The 10,896-nt window shown below is 42.2% G+C and overlaps 1 protein-coding gene across 1 annotated transcript in view; it reads left to right on the top strand.

Moving 5' to 3' along the window:
- Positions 1-9,911: 9,911 nt before the first annotated feature.
- The window catches only part of LOC134538430 (ATP-binding cassette sub-family G member 1-like), a 270,817-nt gene continuing 269,832 nt past the window's right edge, over positions 9,912-10,896 (top strand). The window contains exon 1 of the mRNA XM_063379754.1: positions 9,912-10,085. The gene's annotated coding sequence lies outside the window, so the exon portion shown is untranslated. The remainder of the gene's footprint in view (positions 10,086-10,896) is intronic.

The following is a 10,896-nucleotide window of genomic DNA, read 5'->3' as shown; positions in this document are numbered from 1 at the left end:
GGGAGTCAGCCCTAACAACACAGGCAGTGAATCTCCCGGGAGCCAAAACCTACACCTGCGTGCTTCGGACCATTTTGAATTAGCTAGGAGAGAGAAAAATGCAGAGAATGTAAGAAATTTAATTTGCTATTATTAAGTGGTGAGCTAGAAGTGTATTTTATTGTTATGATTCAAAATCCCCTGCCTTTCCGAAACGCGGCCGGCATTGGAGGTGAAACCTACCAGGCGGACCGCGCCCTTCAGACACAAGGAGTCAGCCCTAACATCACAGGCAGTGAACCCGAGGGGGCCGCACATACCTGCGTGCTTTGGACCATTTTGAATCGAAAGAAGTGGAGTTAATGATGCTGAAGTTATTTTGTAGCTTGTATTTATTTATTTTTATTGTTGTTATTATATATAGAAATTATAATTGTTTCACAATTCAAAATCCCATGCCTTTCCGAAACGCGGCCGGCACTGGAGGTGAAGCCTGCCAGGCGGGTCTCGCCCTTCAGGCATAGGGAGTCAGCCCTAACAACACAGGCAGTGAATCTCCCGGGAGCCAAAACCTACACCTGCGTGCTTCGGACCATTTTGAATTGTATAGGCCGTGTAAACTTTAAACTTTAAACTGTAGGCTCTGCGCGGTGTGAACACGCCCGGAGCTGGAATGCGACTGCCTTGGTGTCGGGAGAAAAAAACAGTTTTGTTTGGGGGCCCCCAGCGCCCCGACCAATCAGAGAGCTTCTAGGCCTGTGATTGGCCGGGGCCCCGAAAGCCCCCGCACGAGGTGTTCGGAGAGCTATTTTATGTAATTTAAAATTTATTGAAGACTTTTTTTAAAAACTGAATCCATGTCGCTTTCGTTTTGTAATAATTATTGTTTTAATTTAATCGAGGTTTTTTATGTTTTCGTTGCTCGGACGGGTCGTAAATCGCTATTGAATTTATCAGTGCGTTTTCGTGCTGTGGTAAATCTAGGTACATTTTATTATTATTCTTTGATATTATTTCGCGGATGTACGGAATTTTAAGTGCGTTGTGAATAGTTTCGTTACTCGTAAATCTGTTACAGTCTAAAATGGCCCTTAGGAAATTATTCTGTTTAACTTGTAGCCGATTTATATGGTGATTTGCAGCATAGCCCCAGACCTCGCAACCATATAGCAACTGCGGGCGTACAATTTGAGTGTAAAGTTGGAGTTTTTTCCTGCGTGGTAAATTAGGTGCTTTTAACATTGGGTACAGGCTTCTTAAGGATCCTGTTGCAATGTTTGTTGCTCGAGTAATGTGTTTGCTCCATAGTAATGTCCTGTCTAGCGTGAGTCCTAGATATTTTGCCTGTGAAACATTAGGAATAGGTTGGTGAAAAATTTCTAGTTCCCTGTCTGGTCTGCCTCTACGTTTTGAAATTACAAGCGTGGTTGATTTAGCTGCATTAATTTTAATTCGCCACCGAGTGTAGTATTGCTCAAGTGCAGTTAGCTGCCTTTGGACGCATACCATGGCATATCTTAGGTTACCAGATTGTTTAATTATGGCTGTATCATCCGCATACATCTGTACGTAGGCGTTTGCATGCGGTATGTCGGCTGTGTAAATATTATAGAAGAAAGGAGAGAGTGGGGAGCCTTGTGGCACTCCAGCTGTAAGTTCGCGAGTAGTCGATTTAGCCCCGTCCAGAGCAACATAAAAGTTACGACGCCATAGATAGTGGGCCACCAGGTATATATATATGTCTGGAAAATTGAAGTTTATTAATTTTTGAATAAGACCCGGAATCCAGACTTTGTCGAATGCTTTTTCTGCGTCGAGCATTGTCATTACTGTGTAGGCTTTAGATGGGTTATTAAATCCGTCGGTAGCATCTTCAACGATTTTAATTAAGGGGTGGATTGTTGAGTGACCTTTCCTGAAACCAAACTGAATGTCTGGAATCACGTCGTGTTCCTCTGCGTGTGTTTGAAGGCGCGAGAGTAAGGCTTTTTCAAAAATTTTACTCATACTGTTTAGAAGACTTATAGGTCGCCTGTTTTCTGGGATGGCTGGGTTTTTCCCTGGTTTAGGAATTGTGATTATTTTTGCTAGTTTCCAGGAATCGGGGTAAGTTTTGTGTGTTAGTATTGCGTTGAATATCGCCAGTAAATATTCGAGTGCCTCGAGAGGGAGTTTTTTAAGTGTTTCGTAATTTATTGCGTCCGTGCCGCCTGATTTGTTGTTCGGACTGGCTTTAATTAGCTTTAAAAGTTCCCTTAATGTTATTAGTTCAGGGACAGATTGCGTGCCTGTTTGTAGAAAGTTATTTACCGCCTGTGTTGTTGTTAAAGTGAAATTTCTATCATTTACGTCTGTGTTCGGGGAGAATTGTTTCTCCAGTAGGTCTGCGACTGCGTTGGCCTTGTCTTCTGCGATGTATTTAGCCCCGGTGGCTGTTATAATAGCTGGGGTTGAAATAAATTTTTTGTTACCGCGGAGCCTGCGAGATAGTTTCCACATTTCCTGCGGTTTTGTGGCTACTTCGTTTATTAAGTTTCCGAATTGATTTATTTTTTCCTGTTTTAATTTGCGCTGTACGAGATTATTCAGTCTGTTGTATTCGTTTTTGGCTTCTGGTGTGCGGAGTCTTTGTGCCCTGTTTCTGGCTTGCCGCCTAAGAGAAATGTAATAATCCAGATCGGGGTAGTGTGTTCGAGTGAACTGCCTTTTTGTTTCAAAGCGAGAGTGTTTTTTAATGGCATTTTTTACTGTGTCTGTGAAAAGTTTTACGTGTGGATTTATTTCCTCAGGTGAATTTATTTCGGGGGGCTGATTTAGGGTGTCTATAAGTTCCTCCTTAAACCCGTCCCAATCTGTAATCTTTAGGTTATTATTAAAGAGTTGTATGTTGGATGTAGCATTAAAAGTTATTTGTGTTAGCACCGGTAAGTGATCGGAGTTTAGTTCATCTAATGTTTCTGTATTTAGCTGAGCGTTTGGAATGTTGGTTAGGGCTATGTCTAAAATTTCTGGGGTGCCACCATTTACTGGATAGCATGTCGGGGAGTCAGGCGCAATAATGATGTAGTTTCCTGCAACCGCGTGGCCGTGTAGAATGTTCCCGTTGGCGTTTGTTTGGGTGCAGCCCCAGTCAGTGTGTTTGCTGTTTAAGTCTCCTGCTATAAAAAATTGATCTTCGACTTCCATTAATTTATTGAGGTCCTGTGGTGTGAGTGGGTCTTGTGGCGTCTTGTATACCGCGGACATGCAAACATGCGAATTATTATTACGGACGTTTATGCTGGTGGCCTCAATGTGTTGTAGTCCATTTATTGTTATCGGGTGGTGGTGAATTCCGTGTTTTATTAGTATGGCTGTACCGCCGCCGTGGAGTGCGGGGCGGTCTGTTCTGTATATTGTGTAGCCGCATATGTACGCTCGCATGTGTGGTTTTAGAAAAGTTTCAGAGATGAAAGCGACATCGATTCCGTATACAAAAAGTAACTGTTCCAGTTCATATATTTTATTTTGGAGGCCGTGTGCATTGAAAATTAGGACCTGTAAAAGCTTCCCCGGGTTCTGTGCCATTTTAAGGTGTAGCGAGATTCAGGATTGCGGATAGTAAGATCATCTGTCGCTTCGATGCGTCTGTTTCAGCTCGGATGGCGGCGTAGTGTGGCGAGAGTGTAGCAATGAGCTGTGAGAAATTGCAGAGTTTCAGAATCTCTGCCAGCTCGAATAGATCACCGACGGTGTTACCTTCTACTCTGTTCTGCGCTGGAGTGTGTGTGGTGCGTGGTTCCTTCACGGCTTGCGAATATTTACGCTCCGATCGTGTCAGCTCGGTGGTTGTTGTTTGCGGCTGTGTCTGTGGCTTGTTGACCACCTGGGCGCGCGGCTGTGCGTGAGCGGGGCGGGTGGGGGGGAACTCCACCTGGCTGTGCGTGGCTGGCGGTTGTTGTTTTGTCTGCGCCTGTGTCTGCACGGATTGTCGCTGTGACCTACTCGTGACCATTTTCAAAAATACTGGACACTGCTTCCATGCTGCAGTGTGTCCCCGCACTTTACAGTTAAAGCAGAATTTATCTGCGTCGTCAGCTTTCGGGCAGTCCTTTCGGGTGTGATTTTCGCCACACCTGACGCATCGCGGTGGCTTACTGCAGCGAGTGTGGGTGTGATCAAATTCACCACAGCGCTTGCACTGGGCGATGTCTTGTGGGCGGGCCTGGTATTTTTGAATAGTCACTGTCGTATAGTGAAGTGTACGAACGGCGAGAATGTTGACGTCAGAGGCCGCGACTGTCGCGCAGAAAGTTCCCGACCTAAATCGTTGTTGCTGCCCTGTGGCGTCTGACCGGGTGACTTCGAAATTACGCACGTCATGAACTACGAATCCCTTCTCTGTCAGTTCCGCGGCAATGTCGGCCTCGACGACCTCCGGGTACAATCCCTTAATAACGACCTTTGTGTTGCGCTCGTCGGGATACGCAAACGTGTGGTGGTAGATGTTGTGGCCTTTCAGGTATGAGAGAGCTTGAGAGTAGCCCTCTCTGTTCTCAAATGTCAGTCGCAGCTCTCTCCTGCGCGTGATCGTGTTCCTGAACGCGATTCTGTGTGTGTTCAGGAAAGTTGCGATCTCCTTGAGCTTCGCAACTTCCCTGACCATTATCGGTACACCCCTGTACCGTGTGCCGGCCGCGGTTGTGGTCTGTGGTTGTGCACTTGTCTGTGGTTGTGTGTCGGCAGGCAAATTTGCCAGCACGCCGTAGCTGTTCTGCAGCGGGATTGCGGATGTCGCTGCTGTGTGTTGTTGTGCGGAGCCGCGCCTCGAAATCCGCGCGTCCTCACTGTTCGCCAGTACCGTCTCCCGACGCCTACCGAGTGATGTGCTCCGGTTTCCCCTCAAGGCCTTTTTACCCGAGACCTGTTGGAAGTCGATCTCATCGTCAGCGCGTTCGCGTTTGGCGTTAGCCTGTTGGGTTTCCATGGCCTGTTCGTGTGTTGTTGTACTCGTACTCGCCATGATCCCTGTCCCTGTCGCGGTTCCTATTCGCGGGCTATCCGACCCGCCGGGTCGCCTAATACCTGAAGCAGTGGTGGCTGACAAACACTGATATGAACAGCGAAGCTAGGCCTTAGAGAGACTGTCCTCTCTGCACCACTGCCTGGCTAGGCACATTTCGACCTAGCTTAAATACAGCTCCTTCAGACATTGGTCACTGACAAAGCGACAATCTTTCCCCAATACAGAAAAACAGGCCATCCTGTGCCCTCCCCAGTAATTCACACACTAGGATATTATTTACTTATAACATATATAGCACTGACACACATTTTATATTATACAGTCCTTAATAAATCCATATGCACTGCTATAAACGTTCAAAAAGATGCGTGCTGCCATCTATGATATGTTTGCGGCACCACTCGTAGCCTGTATCCCACGGCTGGTGTAGAGAAGCCTGTTGGGATACAGCTTTTCTTGTGAAGCGGCCATGTTGGTTGCAGAGAGAGGAGGCCGAGGGCAAATATAGGACACAACAAGTTTTAGTGCAGTGCAGCTGTGATGACGTCAGCGCGGCGACTTCAAGGCACGTCAGCGGCTCGAGAGAATGGGGCCGCTTCTCCAACTTCTGTAAATTGCTGGGGGCAATTTAATTTTTCTTCCTAGTTCAGTCTTCCTTCAAACTGTAAGTGTTGGCATTTTATTTCTGTGGATCTATCGAAGATTTATTGCTCACTTAATCAGGAGTCTAGGTATGTGTAGGCTTCCTCAGAATTAATTTTTTGTCTCGTGGAGTTGTGCTCTGAATTAATGTTACGTTGAGTCGCTGTTTCGTTGTTGTATTTTTTGCTGGCGACTCAGAATTCGGCTGTAGGCTAAATCTGGCGATTAGGTAGTGTTAAGGCTTAGACAGTTTTGCCACACAAATAGGATGAGTAGTTAGTAAAAAATCGCCTTTCCTGCTAAAGTAAAGTTGATTATATTCTGTTATCTTAATAGGTTGGCATTTAAATTATATTTATTATATTTATTGGTGCTCACCCTTTTTGAACTTTATAAAGTAAATTCGTAAAAGGAAATAGTGAACTGAGGAAACATTTGTTTCTTGGTTAGGTATAATTATAATACTTGTCAGGTGATTATTAATTTTCTAAATGTTCTGTGGCATTATATTGTGATTACAAAGTACATAGTAGGTATAGACTATATTGCCAGTCCAGCTTGAGGGAATTTATTTAAATTGGTGTTTTATTATAATTTGTTTTAGAACAAGTGCAGGTACATTTTCAAATACTCAGTAACTCTCTATCTTTTGGTGCTAAAAATATATTTAATAATGTGGAAAAGCCAGTGACCTAATGTGTATGATATTAATGTGTTTAATAGTACCTGAACAGAGTAATTTAAATATTGTTATATAGATTTTTTACACATTATATTTTGTTATTTATATATTATTTTTTATGAGATTTTTTAATGGGGTTAAGTGGTGTGGTGTAACCGGTGCACCGGATGGGGGCAGGTAGTTCAATAATTTGTGAGGCAGGAGGTTTTGTATTGGAGGGGAACGGCCTGTATGCCCTCTTTGCTTGAGACCTTGACCCCCATTGGTTATCCTAACTATGTTATTATGTGCCTTTATATGATCTTAAGACTGTTGGAGTCTGTGAATGAATTAATGCCTTTTCCTGATGTGGAATATTTACTTTTTATATTTTTCTTGTTTACCTGAATATTATAAACTAATACCATCGCCTGGGTTTTATTATTGTAATCCATCCTTCTGCTTGGTCCCTATAAGTGTTTGCTGGCCCGGCCAGGCAAAAGAGGGGGTTACATTTGTTTGAGGAAGATTTAGGACAGACTCTCCTGGCAGTTACTCAATAGTGTTAGTCGTACTTGAAAGTTAAAGACTTCGATGGCATCTCTGCCATCTTTAGAGCAGAACTCGATGACATCTGTATCATTATGGTTTGGTGGTTCTTCAGCCCAGTCTGACCTATCACCTACAACGCCGGTAATATCAACTCCTTCACCCACATCGGAGCCCCTCGCTGCAGCAATGCTGATGACGACGCAGACCCCGATGACAATAGTACAGACCTTGAAGAATTCTGTGCCTGGTGTTTCGCCAGGGTTGCAATGGTTGTCAACAGTGCCAGTGACATCGATAAAGAAATCAGCAACTGATAGTGTTGCTTCACCCGACTGTACATACTGTAACAACATCAAAAATTTGAAAATTCGTGATTACGTAATACACTATTGTAATAATAACTCTGAAAAAAATATGTATCAGTGCAACAGGTGTTGTAGCCATTTTATACACTACAGAAACCTGAAAAGGCACATCAGGATTTGTGACGGACTCATTAAACATTCATCAGAATACAACTGTGTTTCCTGCGGCAAGACACTTGAATGCATAAAACATGCAAGACATCATGAAATATATCACTGTCCTTTTAACTAAATTGAGAACTCTTATGTGTGAAAAAATGTGATAGTCAATTATCATGTGAAAAGACATGTCAAGACATGCAAAGGACTCGCTACGTACTCTAAGATGACTGTTTATATCGTGAAACTCTTTCAGTTTTTTTGTACTTGTAGAATAACTTTAGTAAATTTTTTATTTGTGTTTTGGTGGGGTTTTTATTTCTCAAAAATTGTATTTTTGATAATTATAATTAAACTATAGATTTTTACTTAAAATTTAACTTTATTGTATAATTAAAGGACCGAAACAACCATTGTAATCGATCAATCATTCACTAAATTTAATGGGTGAATTTTTTGATGATTTTTGGAAATTTACCCGAATTTAGAGGTCAATAATTACATATTTTCAAGATGGCGGCCAAATTTCAAGTTGGTGGATGCCACAGTAATTAATTAATACTGCACTCTAACGGGTAAAAATTAAACTAATATGGTGGTAGTACCCTCTAGCAGAACGAAAACAAGATGGTCGCCTTTGATGGTCTGCCGGTGGCTTCTGTGGAGGAAAGACACATCGCCATTTTTGATCAAATGACCTCGCCGGATTCAAACTGAAGACACCATGGTGTAAATATATTTTTAATTCAAATTAATTAATGTAATTATTTTTGTAAATTTAAATTTTTTCCATTAAAATAGGATGAATACAGATTTTCCATATGGCGGACAACTTAAAAAAGGCATAGATTTTTTATATTAAAATTTTATTAATAATTTTATTTATTAATTTTAAAAATTTTCACAATTTTTCTAATTAAAAAATAGATTTTTTAGACGGCGACCGTAACGAAAAGTGCGATGCTAGGGAGTAGGGAATTCGATTCCAAGATGGCGGAATATTCTAGAAAACAATATTGCTGAAAAAAATAGCGGATACAAAATGGCCGCCACGGTAGAGGTTAAGGTCAGAATTCAAGATCAAGGTCATCCAATATGGCCGCCGTGATGGCGTAAATAGGCACCTCACTCAAACTCCTGTAGAAGGACCTACATTTATATACTACTTAGGACGAAAATTACACGTCTATTGCCAATGTATTTCATTTGAAACCTTATAAGTTATTAGATATGCGCAGATACCTTAACTTTTAGCATATTTATATTTTTTTCTCCAAAATATTTTGGGGTTTGAAAAGTTGTTGAAGTTGTAATGCTCTGTTCGCATCCACTAGATCTTTCTTCAAAGACGCCGAATTGCGTCTACGACTCCGATTCGGAACACTCCACTAGAAATCGCGTCGCGAAGCGTATCTGTTAGTCCGCTGTTGTTGTTTTTTTTCTTTTTGAACTCAGGCACGTTTCCGAGCACGAGCGTGCCGATAGAAGTCTGGCCGGCCGGAACCCCTAGAATGGAAGAAGCGCCTATCTCCACTTCCTGACGCAACTCGAACTGTTCGAATGTGTGGGCCAAACTGTTCAAGTCAAGAGCATGTAAAAAGATAATACGTCATCGCCCAATCTTGCAGATGTTTAGTTACTATTCACTTACTTGGGAAGTAGTGCGGCAAGGTGTGCTACAAACTTCTGTACATATTTTATTTATGTAAAAATTACAGATGTATATAAATTTGTAAATTTACATGAAAACAATCTTATCACTACAAAATAGTGTTCGCAATAATACTGGGTTTGGTTTCGTACCTGGACATTAATGCCTTGTGTTGTCTCAGAACCTCCCGTTCCAGGTCATTATTTTATACTTACGTTTCACATAGTAAAACTTTTTGACTTCTCGTGTGGCTGAACCCTCACAAAATTTTAAAAAGTTTTTATCACAGGGATAATGAGAATTAAATTAAATATAAAATTGAAACTTTTTATGTTTAAATACAATTTTACTGGCTACTATGTAATTGGTTTAATTTCTTTTAGAAAAAAAATAATATTTTTCCAGGCCTTTTAAAATTTAGTATCGGAAATATATTATTTTAAAAGCTAAATAAAAATAAAACATTTTTTGAAGGATTTTAAAGCCATTACACACATTAGCCACCAGCATTGCCTTTAAACACAAACAAATTCAGTTATTTATTATTTGGTTCTCTCTCTCTCTCTCTCTCTCTATATATATATATATATATATATATATATATATATATATATATATATACTGCACAATCAAAAGTTTAAAACATTCAAGTTTGCCAGATAATCATGCATCAAGTATGTGATATATACACACACATTTCATTTTGTGAAAGCCCAGCCACTCAAGAATTCGTAAAGTTTAAACCACGTGGAACAAAAAATATGAAATGATGACCTGGAAGGGGACATACACCCTTAAGGACCAACTGCTCGAATGTCCAACTGCCAGACTCTTTAACGGCGGCGGTGGCGGAAGTCTTGTTATAGCGAACCCCGGAAGGGGAGGCTGGAGGTGCGAATGGGAGGGGTTGGAGGGAGGGCAAGTACTTCCCCTCCTCAACCTTCCCCCAACGAGGCCAGTGACTCCACGCGGCTCGACCGGCGAGGAGGTTGTGTGTGTGTGTGTGACAGCCTCCTCCGCACTGTTGACACAGGACCGCCCCACGCGTGTGCGCGTTGCGCGCGGGTCGTCAGTCGACCGCGAGCCAGCGGACCAGTCGGAGCACGCCGCCTCCGTCCGTGGACATATCGCGTGAGTCCCGCATGTAGGTGCCCAGGGTTTCCCCTGTGTCTGTGCAGGTTCTACCCGGGCCCAACTTATCTTGTTTCTAGTCTAGAATAGCCAGTGAGGGCAGTTAGTCACGGCGCCAATCGCTGCCATGTCTGGCCAATCCCCCTCCTAGCACATGATGCATGCTACCTATCCCGCATGGCTTACCACCTGCATGATTATACCGTATAGGCTTTGACGTGAGACGCATTTAAAGTCTCTCCCTAACACAGGCCCATCCCAAAAACACTTAGTTTTTGACGTGATAACGTCTTATAAATCGATGAACGCCGGCTGCACGCACGAAAAATTGTCACAATCCTCCTGAGCCGAGCGTGCAAGAACCGACCAACCACCGTGCGAGAAAATCTTCTATAACATCAAACAGGTTAAGGCGGGCTTTTTAACTAATTGTTCGTTTTTATATTTAAAAAAATTATTTAAGTTAAATTTGCAAAAAAAACTGTAAATAATATTTGAAAATTAAAAAGTATGCAATTTTTCATCAATATTTTCTTATGACGTTATCACGTAAAATTATCTTCCGTAAACCGATTTTACAGACAAACCCCCTTTTTTTTTAGTTAGATTATGAAAAAAAAAAAAAATACGTGAGTCCCTGCAGTGCCTTGGCGCGGACCCGGAAACGTCGCGGATTATTTCGCTCGCCAGCATAGACTGCAAACATCCATGCCTTAGCGTTGCTTTGAAGATATGTTCACAATGGTTGTTCCGACACTCTCCAGTCAACTACCAGCCAGCCAGTGGAGAGACCAAATCACATCGACCCTCT

This window comes from Bacillus rossius, chromosome 13, assembly GCF_032445375.1.
Source record: "Bacillus rossius redtenbacheri isolate Brsri chromosome 13, Brsri_v3, whole genome shotgun sequence".
Classification (NCBI taxonomy): Eukaryota; Metazoa; Arthropoda; class Insecta; order Phasmatodea; family Bacillidae; genus Bacillus; species Bacillus rossius.
Note: the sequence above shows the minus strand (reverse complement) of the source record. Positions and strands in the feature narration are given on the sequence as shown.